Here is a 15094-nt window from a genome sequence, read left to right on the forward strand (position 1 = left end):
GTGGGGATGGAGCTGGCTCCAGCACTGCTCCTTGGCATCTAGTCCTCTTCCAACAAGCCCTGCTGAGAGTCAGAGTTCAAAAATAGCCCAGCCTGAGCACAGCCAGCCTCGTGCCTGCGAGCATGAGCCATCACAGCTGCATGTCGCCGCACCATACGGAGTATGAGGTTAGGTCAGTGCTAGCTTGGGGATGCCTGCACTTGTGCTGCTTCAGACAAGCTACTCCTTCCTTAACGTCTCTCAGCTTTGGTCCTCCATCCGTAAAAAGATTGATTTCCCTTCTTCCAGGAGGTCTTCCAAAGATAAATGCATTGACGAGTATGATGCAGGTAGCCACCGCAGTACTGGAGAATTATTTCTGTATCTAAGGTTTTTAGATGTAGACGATTGCTAGTTGAAACTTGTCCTTACAAAGCCAGGAATGCTTTTAGGCCCTTCCTAGCAAAAGTTCTGGTGCTCATTAGAAACTGGTGGTTTACGTGCTTTAAATAATTGTTCACAATAATTCCTGTCCAGAAGAAATATGTAGGACATACGCAGCATTATCTAACAGCAGTGTGCAGCATACCATATTGTCTTTGGCCTTGCCGGCTCTGTACCATTGGCCAAGTACTTTCTGCAGTAGTGGTGTGCCCGCTAATGATGACAGTGGTATATTGGTAGCATTGCACAGTCTTCGAAAAGTGCAGAAAAAGTGTTTCTGGAGTTCATGCCATCGTATCACAATTGTTTTGGGATAATTATTGAATGCACACAAAAGCAGCTTTTTTTTCCCCTGCAAATGAACTGTAGTTGATGTTGTGCTATTTTGGTTTTGTTTTCTGCTTAACATTCCTCTGTAAGTGCAGCTCCTCTGAGGCTTGAAGTGAGACAAAACTGAACCAAAGTGACTTTGTTTTCTCTGTGTAAGAGGATGGACGCTGAGTGATAATGACATATTTTGCGTGTGAGCAGCAGGTGCGAGACCAAGTGTCTACTGCGGATTAAAGTAAATATGTTTTTTTCTATTTTTAACTGATATGTGACAAAGAAACGATGTTTAAATGTCACTTTCCATGGGTTTTTTGTGTGTCTATAATTATACATTCTAATGTGCCAAGTAGCTACTCACTGAAGTTCAAATTTACATAGTAAAGTTGTGCATAACAAGACAAACAAGATACAGTCTAGCATTCATCTCCATGCATCTGGGCTGCCTCCACCCAGCAGTTACACTACCAACAAATGAATGTTTTCTGCTTTCTTGAGTTCACATAAATAGCTGTAAATTCCTATAATTAACTATGATAAGTCACTCCCCACTATTAAAACAAAGACATGTTTGTTTATCGGTCGTACTTGCATCCACCACTCTTAACATTACAGTGTCGACTGATGTTTTTTCACTGTGTTAAACAAAGCAGAAATATTCCTGTTGGGCAATGCCAGAGTCCCAAGAGCAGCCTCAAAAGCAGGAGCACTGGGCTGTTGCCTGCTGAATGCTCTACTTCTCTGCTGATGGCCGTTTCTTTTCCTTGCCCCTTACCACACCCCCTCCAAAAGACAGTAGCATTTAGGTGGGCAGTTAAGGCGTTGGGGAGCAAGGCATGGCTTGAAAGCAGAGAAGTAAATGCAACTGAGATATCAAGATGAGTTAGTTCTTATGGTGCCTAAAAATAAAGCAGTTCCTATGAACATCTGATTTTCCGTGTGTCAGGCCTACGTTTAGTCATAGGTCATTTGTAGCAAAGCTGGTCCAAACTTTACTGCCTAAATTATTTTTTTGATATTCAACTAGATTGGTAGTGATATAAAAAAATATTTGTGGCACTTTTCTGCTGAAATCTGATTTGGTTGGGAGGGGGTGGTGGTGGTTCTTTGGGGTTGGGTGTTTTGTTGTTTGGGAGTTGGGGTTTTTTGAGGCTGGGGCACCAAATTGTGCCCCAGAGCCTCACTTTTCTTCTTAATTACATTTTTATTTTATAAGCCTACTTTCAGTGCTTAGTGGAAACTCTGCTTCACTTATTTCTTATATCCGTTGTCTCTGTGTGCTGGGGTCTGTGCTCAGGTTGCCTCTGCTATGGCAGGACATGTTTTTCATAGCTTTTAATGTCTCAGAAGTAATACATCGTAAGAGATGCTGACCACAGAACTAAATTAGGCCCCCAAATTACAACTCCCATGAATACTGGAAAGGCAGGGGCAAGGGGGTAGGAAATAAAACAGTGACAGTTTTGTTTTGCCTAAATTTTCTATGGAGAAGTATTTCATAAGTTATGTCAAATTGGAAAGCTGGTCATATATCTCTCTCTGCATGGGAACAAGACCTTCTGTGGTCTACAGATTACTCAGGAATGGATGTGCAATAGTGTCAGGACGCTGGTAGCCAGAAATGGAGGTCATTCTCTACTCTGGCATCTCTATACCATCTTCTTCCCAGCACGTGAGCCTGTTACTTGCATTCTGAGTGTAGTCAAAGGTTTGCTCTTTAGAGAAAACAGCTGTAACACAGAAGTTTCTGTCTGCTGGCGGGAAGAGATTAGTAGTTGACCATCTGAAATAGCAAGGATGCTCAGAAAGTGCATTGTGAAATTTGGGGCGACTGATGGTTTAGTGGTTGTTGGTCATCAAAAAAGTATGAAACTATTTTCTTTTAAGCTGGTTTCTTTGGATAGTAAAAATAAGTCTTTCCCTTCAGTTTTTAAAAGCAGACTATATGTAGCTGCTTCCTTCCTTATGGATTTTGTTATACATAATTACCATGCATGAACAGCACAGCACGTGGATTATACAGCAAATTCTGTTTTAGCCGTGCAAACTCCCAGTGACACTGTGGGCTCTAACAGCTGTGAAGATGTGATTACAGACTTTCATGTTAATATTGGGTGCCTTAAAGACCGCTGAAGCTTGTTCCCAGGTCATCAGAACTAGAACAGACTAGCTAAGACTTCACTAAAACAAAGAGATGGTGTAGAGGATTTTCTGTGAAAAATAGAGAAAATGAAAACCATAAAGTTTACTATAGTGCTGAAAGAGTTAATTCTTAAATCTCCACCCCAGACCAAGGTGCAATTCACTCCTAGGTTCCCAGACTGTCCTTATCGCTTGGCCTCTTAATAGTTATTAGTATCATATTTATAGGCTCCAAACTAGGTCTGGCCTCATTGTATTAGGTGCTGTGTATAATATGTGGCAAGAGACATAATACGTTGTAGGATTTTGAATAAAGACAAAAGGTAGAAGATGAAGCCATCATTCCTCATTTTACATTGAGAAACTGAGGCACAGGGAGATGCGGTGACTTGCCCCAGGCTACCCCGAAAGGCTCCATCTCCCGGGGACTGCTGCTTGCACCGCTGGAAGGGCGGCTGGCGTGCAACCACCTGTTGCTGAGCTTTTACATCCTGCAAAGGGCAGAGTCAGCGTATGGAGCTCAGCCTGGAGCTGAATAGTTAGTTTTTAAATAGAGCTTATCTTCCTGAAATAAATGCACTCTCCCCTCCTGCTTCTCTCCAAGAAACGTATCGATGGATCAATGGAATTTTTCAGCTGTAAACTCTGCCTTTGGATAAAAACAGTCAAAGGAGTTGTTTAGAGTCTCTGCCTTTTAGTCCTGGTTTCATATTCTTTCCAGGAGGGAGAGTAGAAACATGACAGTTTGGGAACATGAGCTTTTTTCTCCTCCCAACTCTAGGCTTGCCCTGGGACCAAGCTATTTTACACGAGCTCAGTACAACTGTAAAAGGAAGAACTAAGAAAAAGGCCAACAAACAATAGAGCATAGCAAAAACCCACTTAAAATATTACAGCTCAAAATACCGCAGAGCCTCATTTGTCTGTAATCTTGCTGTATTTAATGGAAAACCCTCAATTCACCTTATATTTTTATTAATCTTTGTGATTTTCCCTAATGATCCTGTTATAAAGACATCATAGCACATGGCCCAAGGACAAGGCACATAAAAAGTTAAGAATGCATTTAACTACCAGCCATTGATTAGCCTTCTTGATGAGCTTAAATACTACCTGGGAAAGGCTTTCTATCAAATTCAACTGGCTGCAAATGCATTAAGCTTAATGAAAGTCAAGATTTGGGTATATATGAATATTTTTTCTTAGAGGAGCTGCCCTTGCCATAAGCATACGAGCACTTGCTATTCAGCCTCCTGCCCCAGTGGGAAGGGGTGGTGAATGGCAATGTGTGGGACCCCTCCCCAGAGCTCTCACCCAATTCCCATTCCACTCAGTTTGCTATAAATCAGGAGAAATACCACTGGCATCAGTGAAATTCACTGGTCTTGGTAGTTCTTGTGATCCACAGGTGTAGAGGAGATGAAAAGATACTATCTCTTGATAAGATCTGGGAAAAAGTCAATCTGGGGGATCCAGCAGCAGGCTTTGGGGAGGGAGGGCAGCGTGGTTTTCTCCAGATTGCGGAAGAATTCAGTGGCAGAATCGGGAACTGAGGCCAGGTCATAGTAAAAGGCTCTACCAGACCTTCCCAAGAGCTCAGGTGGGATGTGTGTAGTGTGTCAGATGCTCCATGTTAATCATGGTAAAAATGTGGTGAGCAGAAGGATTTTGTCCTTCCCATGACCATCCTGCTGTGACAGTGAGCTAAGCTACATCCCGCTGACTAGGAATATGTATGAAAAGTTACTGGAGAGTAGGAAGATGGTGCAAACCCGTATCTTAGCCTGCCATGTGGAGGTACCAAGTTCACGTAGCCAACTCCCTACTTGTAGTTTAACCACAAGAGCATCATTTCTCAGTGTTGTTTTGTTCTTTTGTGAAATTTCTCAGTCACAAGGTCATTCTTTCAAACAGAAATATGATATTTTATCTTCCTAAGATGCAGTTCACCTACAAATATCACAAATATCCTTCTAAAGAAAGCCCATTTCCCCGCTATGTCTAAGAGGCACAATTTCACAAGGACTCCAGAGGCTGCAGCGTGTGAATCCACTGTCACGTCTTCCTGGGCTGCAGTGTAGTCTTCAGCTTCCAAATTTGTTCTTTTCTGCTCTTCAGACTTACTTAATTTACAGTAGTTTGTATACTGGTTACCACACATATTTTGTTTGGCACATTTTTTTCCAAAACCTTTCCATAAAACTAAAAATATAACACACTGAACAAACTGCTCCATTACCTAGAGAGAAGAACTTATTACCGAAACTCAGGAAAGTATGTTGTGAGGTATTCATTTTAAATTCAGCTTCTGTCGTAAAATTCTGAAAAACAAAAAAAAATCTGGAACGTGCAATTAAAATAATTGTAGGTGTGCGAATGCCTGCCTCCAAGCAAGGAATTTAATAATACATTAAAACCTTTATTTTTGACTTTAGCAAAATATACAATTATATCCATACAAGCTGCCATTGCATCACTTCTTGGGTTCATGGAGGAAACTTCACCTACTGCTATTTCTACTACATGGCATGATATTATTACAATTCTTACTTAATTTAACAGAGCAGTGTGCTCTCCAGTACACTGAACTGAAAATGACACACACTTCCCTAGTGAGATTGTATTTACTATTGATTTATCTTGCCCTAGAGAGTTCTGGTTAACATTCCAGTGATAATTGACCCTGCTCTATTTAACTCTTTCCGAAGTGCATCCTCATTCCCTGCAGTGCCTTGATGCTAGAAGACACTGAAACGCTAGTTCAAACAATAAATTTGCAGGAGACTGATTCATACAACGTTCATCATTTCTAAGATTTATAGGAAAAACAGAAGTCTCAGGGAAAGATATGATTAATTAGCTCATTAAAGTAATGGAGAATTTTCAGATCTAGGTTAGAGAAGAAGTGTCAGCTAAGCTTTCTAAGTACCAACTTTGTTATATTGCAAGCTTACAATTAGTGATGCTTTAGCAGGCATCTTTCAAACTAATAGTTACCACTGCCTACACTGGAAGAGGTATAATTTCATCATATTCCAACAGATGCAGTGCAAATGAATAGCCTCGTACTATTCTAGTCCGTGGAAGGTTCTTCTGCCGCTACACCAAGATCCGTGTTGTGCCCTGAAGTTTTTAGGTTGTGTCAGTCAGTGTAATGAAAGATGTTGCCTCTGCCTATGAACTATGCTTTGCCAGGATGACTCAGATATCTTATAATATAACTTGAAGTGCTCCCGTTTAAAAAATATGAGTTGAAAAGATCTCCCAAAACAACATTCTTGTGATGGTAACTCAGTATTCCTGGTCTTTATTATAGAGCTATCACTGGTGTTGGGCATTTACTGCAGAGATGGGACCACATGCTGCTGCTTAAAGTATGTTAGGAAGATGAAATAGAAAATACAGCATTTACTTGTGGCATTTAAAAAGCCTTTATTGTTGAATTGGGTTTTGGAGATGATAGTTCTAGGCACTGTTCTTTCTCTGATCTTCCTTTTTTCAAGAAGTGTAAGCAGCATAGCCATTTCTGAACACTTGAGTGACCTAGAGACATGTCACAAGTGAATTTGCACCCTCAGGGCCTTCAGCTGTAAGCATTGGCATTGCAGGTGGACGTGTGCGGGGTTACGGAGCAAGCCTAAGCCTCTGGTTTTGTAGACTTAGTCTGGAGAGAAGGAGCACGAATAGGCCTTGATCTGTAAACATGCATGTGAATGCAATTAGTTGTACACAATTTCACCTCCAGTCGTGTGTGTATGGGTCAGTAAGTCAGAAAGCTCCTTCCCGTGGACTTGGCGCGGAGGAGCGTGCTCGGAGACCAGCTTGGGTACCTAAGCCGAGCGAGCAGGTAAGGTACCAGTAGATGGCATCCAAGAGTGCCCATCCGTGGGGGTGCAGCTCCTCACAAGCAGCCTCTGTCCACAGCCAAAACCACCCTCCCCACCTTTCCTAAAAACACCTTGGTGTTTCCTGCTTCTGGTGTGCAGCAAGTCACCCTCCACATCCGTCTTTAACTTGCGCTATTGCTACTTGCAAGGTTTTGGAAATGCTGGCTTCCAGTTAGGTTATTGATTCTTTTAGAAATGGCCCTGGTAAAGAGTGATGTTTCTGTCAGCATTGCCTCTGTTTTGTATTCAGGCAGCTCTGGGCACAAGTGTGATTTTGTTCCTGCTGTGCCCTCCCACACAGGTGGAACTGCACCTGGATGAGTTTGAAACAGCTGCACCTAATAATGAAGAGGACTTTACCCTCTATATGGCTATATTAGCCCCAGGCAGTTAAACACTGCAGAAGTCTAGATCTTGACTCCCAACAGAAGGATTAGATGTATGGCTTCTTTTGTATGTAGTATATTTATTTATAGGTCTGCTTTTTTCACAGATGTAGGATCATCCCTTTCTTTGGGGGCTCTGGAGCATGAGCCCTGCTTGAGTGAAACCTAAAAATTGCAGATATCTTAGCCAAGATATTTTCTACTCAATGCTGTTGACGTACAAAACTGCAACGCTTTGCATTGCCAGAGAGGCAGAGGAGGTAGATGACACCTGAAAGACACTTGGGATTATGCCGTGGCTCCACCGTTGCCCCAAGGAGTGTGATTCCACTTCCGGCGGCGATGCCCTACTTCATCACGCCGTGCTTACTTGGCTAATCCCAGAAATGGCAGCCATAAATACTGATAATTGACACTGACAGTTAATACTTATGATGAGAAGAATGATTCCTCCTGCCTCCTTCTTGAAGCTATCCGGTAATTATCATGATCCCTATTTTGCGTAATCGCAGTGTGTGCCACTCATTTGCCCTCCGAACCAACAGTAATCTTCAGCTAGTGGTAATGTATGCTGGGTTGCGTACGTGCCCAGATGGGCCAGCTGTCAACACGCCAAGTAGGCGCTTGCGTGCGGCAGTGCTGTGGTACTGTTACTTAAAACACAAACCCATGAGCTGAGAGATGGGACAAAGCAAGGGCAGAGCCTCCGTTCAGGCTTGCTGCTGTCCTTCTGCAGGTGCAGCAATGTAACTCACATTACTGGGCCAAGAAATCGCCATAAGGTGTCTCTACCCCATCGGGCTGCTCCTTCCCAGCCCAGTTTCATGGCTCATTGCCATCAACGTGGCCACGCCGCAGCCTGCATGCCAAAATGATGCCGCTTGGAAATCGCCCTTGTTTGTAGGGGAGAGAGCAGGAACAACTGACACCAGCTCTGCCACTGGACCTGATGCATCATGCAGCTACACCCAGAGTTTCTGCCTCTGGTGTCTTATCCTCATCTTAAAGTTCAGAAGAGGTGGGTCAGGTGGTGAGGAAGGGTTAACGTGAAAAAGCAAAGTGCAGCATTGCTCCCAGAAGCGTACCAGAGGTGACAGGATGGCTTGCTGTGACTCCTTCAGACATTGGCGAGATGGACTTTTTAAATGCGGATTATGTAATGTGTTTGGGGACTATTTAAAGTAAATGTTACTGACAGCCATTACATCTGATAGTATTAGCAAGTATTTAGGGAATTTTTTTAAAGGTGAAGTATTGACAGGAAAGACTGTAACAGCTACTTCTGGGCCATTACAGTTTATCTTCTAAATCAGTCTGGGTTTATGGTTCACTGACATGTTTCACCCTATTACCTACTAAGGGGTGGTTAATGACAATGTGTGGCTACACATGATACTAGAGCATGTGACACAGCACATCTGTGATGCAAAGGCCTGGCAGGGAAGTGCTCCTCTGAGGAAAGCTGTTCGCAGCAGATCTTTGCAGGGCTGGGTCTTAATAGCTACATAATAGAATAAAACGTTGAATTTGATCCCTCAGAGTGATGTCTAAACTTGCAAATGGGTCAAATTCTGGTAAATCTTGGGTGAAGGACAAACCCTGGCATTACAAACTTGCCATATAATAAACAGGGGGCAAGAGCTACAGTGCTTGTAAGTGGCCTGGCTCTACTGACTGTAGTGGGGAAGCACAGGTTGGTACTTGCTGTCTCTGGGTGATGCAGAGCTTTCTCCTCAAAGGCACCACTTTCAATTCAGAACTAGATTAGTCATGAATGGAGGTCATTTTAGGGTTATTTGAGTGTGTGAGTAAAACCAGTTGGTTACAAACAGCAAAGTCACAAATAGCATTCACCTCTACAGGGGTCCTTATACACAGCCTTGTTGGAAATGTTTTTGGAAGCAAGAGAAAATAAGGACACAGCACTGCCCAAAATAACCCTGGTCTGTAAGTAATCTAAACTTGGTGTCTTGATCCTTGCTGGTCATATTCTGGTCACTAACACTATTCTGAGGTTTTAGTTCCTTTTGCATTTTTTGTTACTGAAATGAAAAGCAATTAATATGCACCTGAGCTCATCTGTCTCCTGTCGGAAGGTATTTTCTTCTTATTCTTTATCCAGAAAATTGTTTAGAGTTGGGATTTTCTTCTCCCCTCCCAGTTCCAAACCACTCCAGCAGCAAAACAGATGTGGATTCACTCACCCATAGTCACGCCCCACCTTTCCAATGTGAACTCAGTAGACTTTCACACACATATAATGGCCCAGGTGTGAACAACAGAGTGAGGTTTTGCCATGAAAACAACGTTTCATTCCCAAGGTACAGAAGTGCATTGCCATCTCTTTTAACATCTGATGACCAATTCTAGAGACCTTTTCTGGAAGCAACCAGCAGAGAGGCTGAGTTATGTCTAGGCCTGTCTCTCGTTCTTTCAGCATTGAGCTACCTTTTCACAGCCATCTTTTAAATTGCAAGGTATCTCCCATTAATCCTGATCTTGCCCTCCATTCCTGTAGCATGACTGAGTTGTTCAATAATAAAGGCTGTTCTGTTTCCACCGAAAGCCAGCCTGCTGTCAGGATGCAGGACTGCTTTGGACATTTTCTCCTCTTTGTGTTTGCACTAGATTTTCCACACCCCCAGCGAGTGCCATTCAGTCCCTCAGTTAACATTTACACTGCAATCAGCATCCTGTGCCCTGTTCTATTTTCTGCAGACATGTAAATAGAAGCCTTTTGTAAACTTCGTTTAATGATAGTGCCTTATTATGGGTTGTCTAAAACAGTGTCAAGGGATCCTGTTTCCTTTTAACTTCACCGTTTGGCTAAGGTATAATCTACAGTACGTCAACACAACACATCCCTCTATTGAGTGTAGAGGTGAGATACAAAGCTTTCAAAGCAGACAGATTCTTTTACTGTTTCTTGGTTTCCTCAAGCACTTTGTACATGAAAGATTGTTTCCTTATCTCTTGGAAAAGCTTTTGGATGAAATTAACCCCAGTGCAGAGGGTCAGCCTAACGGCCTCTGAACTACTTAAGTCCTACTTAGAGCTTATTCTCAGAGCTTAAATTGGACTTGAATGGTGCACAAGGTGCATTTCCCTCCATGAATAGGTAAAAATGAAAGGTATAATAATTTATATATTTATAAAATATTATTATATAATAATTTATATATTACTGACTGGATCTATTTTACATGGCTTTGTGTTGGGGGAAGGCAAGTCACTAACTGCATGCAGCTTTCAGAAGCTCTCCAGCAAACATGGAGAAACTGGGCCTGCCTGAAGAGGAGCTGGTCACCCCTGCTGCTGCCACCGTGCTTCACGATGTGGAAGCGCTTGTGTTATTGCAGGTGCTGATAGCAAACAGGGAGTAGGAGGAACAGGGCTTGCCACCAAAGGCCCAGATCCCATGCAGCTGGTATAGGGGAGTGCAGCCTTAGCCCCTCACCGGGCTCCCTTGGGGGTGACACACACCCTGCGGCCATTGACAGTGGGAAACCTCAATTTTCAGCAAAATCCAGGGAAGCAACTACAGGTGCTCTCTGAACACTTCTGAAAGAGAAATGTTGGTGGCTTCTCACACTGTGTTTTCCCTTTCAACCCCTGCAATGAATTACACAGCTCTATGTCCAACTAGAAGAAATGTAGATAAAATCTATTGGGAATTGCTGATTAAACTATTTCAATCTACAATAAGGATGTTTGATACTGAAGGAATAGTCTCAAATGTCTCTTATTTTCCTTCTTGAGAACTCTAGGTAGGGCTATTCATTGTTTTCTATTGGGGCAAAATAAATCCAAAATGCTACCCTAACATGAGTCTGTGGACATCACTGGTTAGGTACAGGCTATATGGGAGAATCATGCCCCAGATGAACACCAAAGGGACCTAATAAGGCATTTATCCATCTTGGTTTTCTCCAGCCAGCTTTGCGGTCAGCTGGGGCAGGTTGCCTGACTGCTGCCTGTGGTGTACCTATGTTTCAGCCAAGAATACGGTCCTCCTGTTACCAATTAGGTCAGCCTAGCACTTGTCAAGTCCTAAATTCAGGTTGTCATTTTGGACATTTATAAATGGAAACAAAGCTGTGTTTCTCCATCGTGCTTCTAAATAAGTTCAAAAACAATGCTAAGTCCATTTTAAGCATCGGGTCCACCCAGTAATCTTATTTCCCTTTTTGGTAAATTGATCGTTCTGTTATAATGTGCGGCCTCAGAAGTTTCAATGATAGAAAATCACTTTCCCACCTTAGGATCTGTGAAGCTAACCTTGCTTGACCATCTAGTTCAGGAAGTTCATTTGAATGTACTCTTATAGTAGAGGTTGGATAAGGGACAGTTGCATTGTAAGTGGTGTGAGTTATTTCTCAATATATCTGAGGTTCAGTTCAAGTGTGAGCTATGGAATTAGGACCTTCATCTCTGAATAGATGCATGCTGCTATGGACCTTCTCAAATCATCTCTGTCCCAGTGTGGTGAAGAATTTGTAAGACCAAATGCCAATACTAATTTGTTGGTACTGGCAAATCCTTTTCTAAGAATTCAGATTCTGAGGCTGAGTACTTTATAGGTTCCAAATAAAATTATAGAGGTGGGTAGTTAGCACATCTGGGGTGGTACTCAACTATTTGGAGTATCTGGTCCTTGGAGTGTGCTTCTGATTGTATCTAGAGTCTTTAGAGTCTTATGCATTCAAGGTAGTACACAAAAGCTCAGCTCATAGGAGCAAGCAGGAAAGATTTGCAGAAGCAGCATCTGGCACTGGTAAAATACAGAACATGTTTAGTGAATGTCAGTTTTCTTTCTGTAATTCAGGTACTTGGGTGTCATTTCTGTCTCATCCACTCAGCTAATGAATGACACGAGGGGGTCTCTTTCCAGTAAATCACAGCAGTGGTAGCAGTACGTACAAGCCCGCTCAGATACTGGAGGGAACCAAGCCATGGGGGAGTGGAGATCCACACTGACTAATTTGCTGGGAGTGAGCCCCACCCTCAGCTGGAATCCCTGTTAATGTAATAATCATCCAGAACTGGGAGTGTTAATGGCAAAAAAAGCCCTGGGAGAACAAGCACTACAGGAGGAGGTGAAAGATGTGGGCAGATTAAAAAATAGAGCGCCAAATTCTTGGCTGGAGTAAATAAATAAAGCTCTTTTGAAGCTACTGGCGAGACACCAGGTAACCTGACCCAAAATTTGTACAGGTGGGTGAGCCCTTGCAGGACAAACCTCCATATGTTTGTCATTACTTCAAGATATCTTATAGCCACTCAAGCCCTGCTCTTCCACAACCTTCCTCTTCTGTTGTGCAGAAAAGGGAGCAATGTGCAGAAAGCTTCTCCTCTGAGGTGGTAGTGTCATAATATGGCAGCTTTGGATGAGGAAGGTCCCATCTCCTTTTCCTTGCAGGTTTTTCTGGCATGCAGTAAAGCCCCATGGAGGGTGGTGCTGGTGGCAAGAGGAGCTGCTGTGGGAATGGGCAGCGGGAGTCGGAGGACTCTGCACCCTGCCCCTGCAGCTGCACAGGCAGAGAGGAGGCCATGCACAAAGTGCTGTGTGAAGGGGTGTTTGAAAGTTGGCCTGACATGCAAAGAAATGCCTTTCAGTCCATCCATCCACCTTGCAGCGTTCCTTAAACCTACTAAAAAGACAGTCCTCCAGTAATAAAAAGGAAAACAAGTAAACCACAAATCAATGTAATATTTGACTTGGCTTTGGGAGCTATTTCTCTGAAAATGTTTAAGGCTATTATGAGTAACATGGTGTTCTGCTTTCTGCTAATGTAACAGCTGAAGAAAAATGCATTTTGCTCTCAACTTGCTTATTAGTCAATGGAAACTATAACCACAAACAGTACAGCTCCATTTAACCACTGCATTAAATATTAAACCCGAAACTGTCATTACCAATTATTTTCAATAGGGCATAATGGTTTGGGGGTTAAGTAATATGGACTAGGAGCCAATGGATCAGTCTAATCAAATGAAAGTATTCCTAATGGGATAGTGCTGTGTGGGAAGGTGCAGTGATGCTGAACCTTGGTTTCTAACACTGGGACAATTTGATGTCAAGCATTTTCCTGCTTTTTGTTCCTTCATGGCTAACTTGTTCTAATGCTGTTGATGAGGAAGGTGATTCAGGGAGGCAGAGAGACCAAAAGCCTGGAAACTTTTAGGTTTAGCATGTGTATCTTCTGACAGGACTGATGGCCAGCATATCACCCCATTCACTCTGCAAAATGCTTGTTGAGCAAGATTAGAATTTCTCTACCTAAAGAGACATAATTGGATTGAACAAACCCTGTGGTGCCTGTTCTTAGGAGGAAAAGGCTGAACGCCCTGTTTGAAGGTTGTGGATGAAAAGATCCTATTAGTAGTTAGAGGTGCTCCTGTACAACATCTTATATTTATAAATAGAAACTTATAAATATGTATTTAGTAAAATCCTGCTCACATTAGAAAAAGCCAGTGGCGATGGTCAGACACAGCAGGCTGCATCTTTATGGCCAGGTTAGCAATCTGCTGGGGGAAGATTTTCAAGTGTTCTGCATCTAAAAGTGTAAGTAAAAACATTTAGTGTCTAACTCTGTCCATGGCAGCAGCAGCAGGCCGTGCAGAGACCCATGTTCGGCTCTGGACCTGCTCCTGTATTCTCCAAAGCTCTTTGGCACGTGCGTGAAGTTCTCTTCCAATTCAGGCAGAAATTAATGGGGCCTGGCCTGGCTTCTTCTGTAGGCTGATGGACCTTGGATGCTCGGGCTTCTCAGTTGTCCACTGAGAGCTGCCAGGCAGAGGGCAGGCAGGGTCCTGCCGAGCCAGCGCAGCCAGAGCCTGCTGGTGATTTGTCTGGAGCTCAGTGCGTGCAGCAAGTGTCTGTGAAATACGTTAGATTCTCATCTGCCTCTTCTAGTGAAACCAGGTTTTGTCAGAGAGATTCCTGACCAGGGCTAGCCTTATTGTTCTCATGGTTCAGCTGAGGTCAGTAATGCATGTAATCAGTACCAGGGTGTGGATACATCTGGCAAGTAATGGCAATACCCCAGCCTGTGAAGATTTTCCTCTGAATGACAGTGCTATAATTAAGTCTCCAAATTCAGGACTCTGAGCCAGAATTGAAGTTCGGGAACTTCATAGAGGTAGGGGCCAGCTGTGAAGCTCATCTAGGGATGTGGATTGCAATTTCCCAAAGCCCTGGGGCAGTTTGGTTCTGGGGGAAGATGCTCAGGAGCTCTATAAAGAGATTGAGCAAAGATAGCAAGTTCTCTCTCACAGCGCTAGACTGAGTAAACAGGTTTGCAATAATCAGCTGTTGACAGATCGCAGCAAAACACCTGTGAGTGACTAAACTTTTCAGCCACTTAGTCAGAGCTCCAGGAAAACTTGGTGCTGATTCTCAGAAAAGAGAAGCAGATCTTCTAACATGCTCTGTATTTCTTGCGACTTTCTTCTTTGGCCACAATAAAATGCCTATGGATGAAGCTCATGGAGGTTCATCGAATTCATTTGGCACCAGTTTAAGCCTACATTTAAAATATGTCAGATGTAACACTAATCTTGGTGCAACCACGCTGTAATTAGTGTTTGGCTCACCATACTTCAGTAAATGCACCTGACTCAGCTATTTCACAGTTAGATATCATTATGCTTTGAAGCTGTATTTACCATCTGCAGCTGAAATATTTCCCTAAAAGTATCCCATAAACAATAAGGCATCAGCCCTACTGTGTTGCTTGTGCTTTGTTTATATAATGACCCAGATGCATACCCAAAAGGTGACCATTTGCTTCCAAGTGTTAGGGCCTCATATGTTACGGGATATGTTTCTTGACTGTCTGAAGGGGTGGTTTCACAGGGCAACAAAGAGAAGTTCCTAATTCGACCTTTTGATAAATTACAGGCTCCAACTGCAGAGCCATTTTA

This window comes from Haliaeetus leucocephalus, unplaced genomic scaffold (assembly GCF_000737465.1).
Source record: "Haliaeetus leucocephalus isolate CR32 unplaced genomic scaffold, Haliaeetus_leucocephalus-4.0 Scaffold92, whole genome shotgun sequence".
Taxonomy (NCBI): Eukaryota; Metazoa; Chordata; class Aves; order Accipitriformes; family Accipitridae; genus Haliaeetus; species Haliaeetus leucocephalus.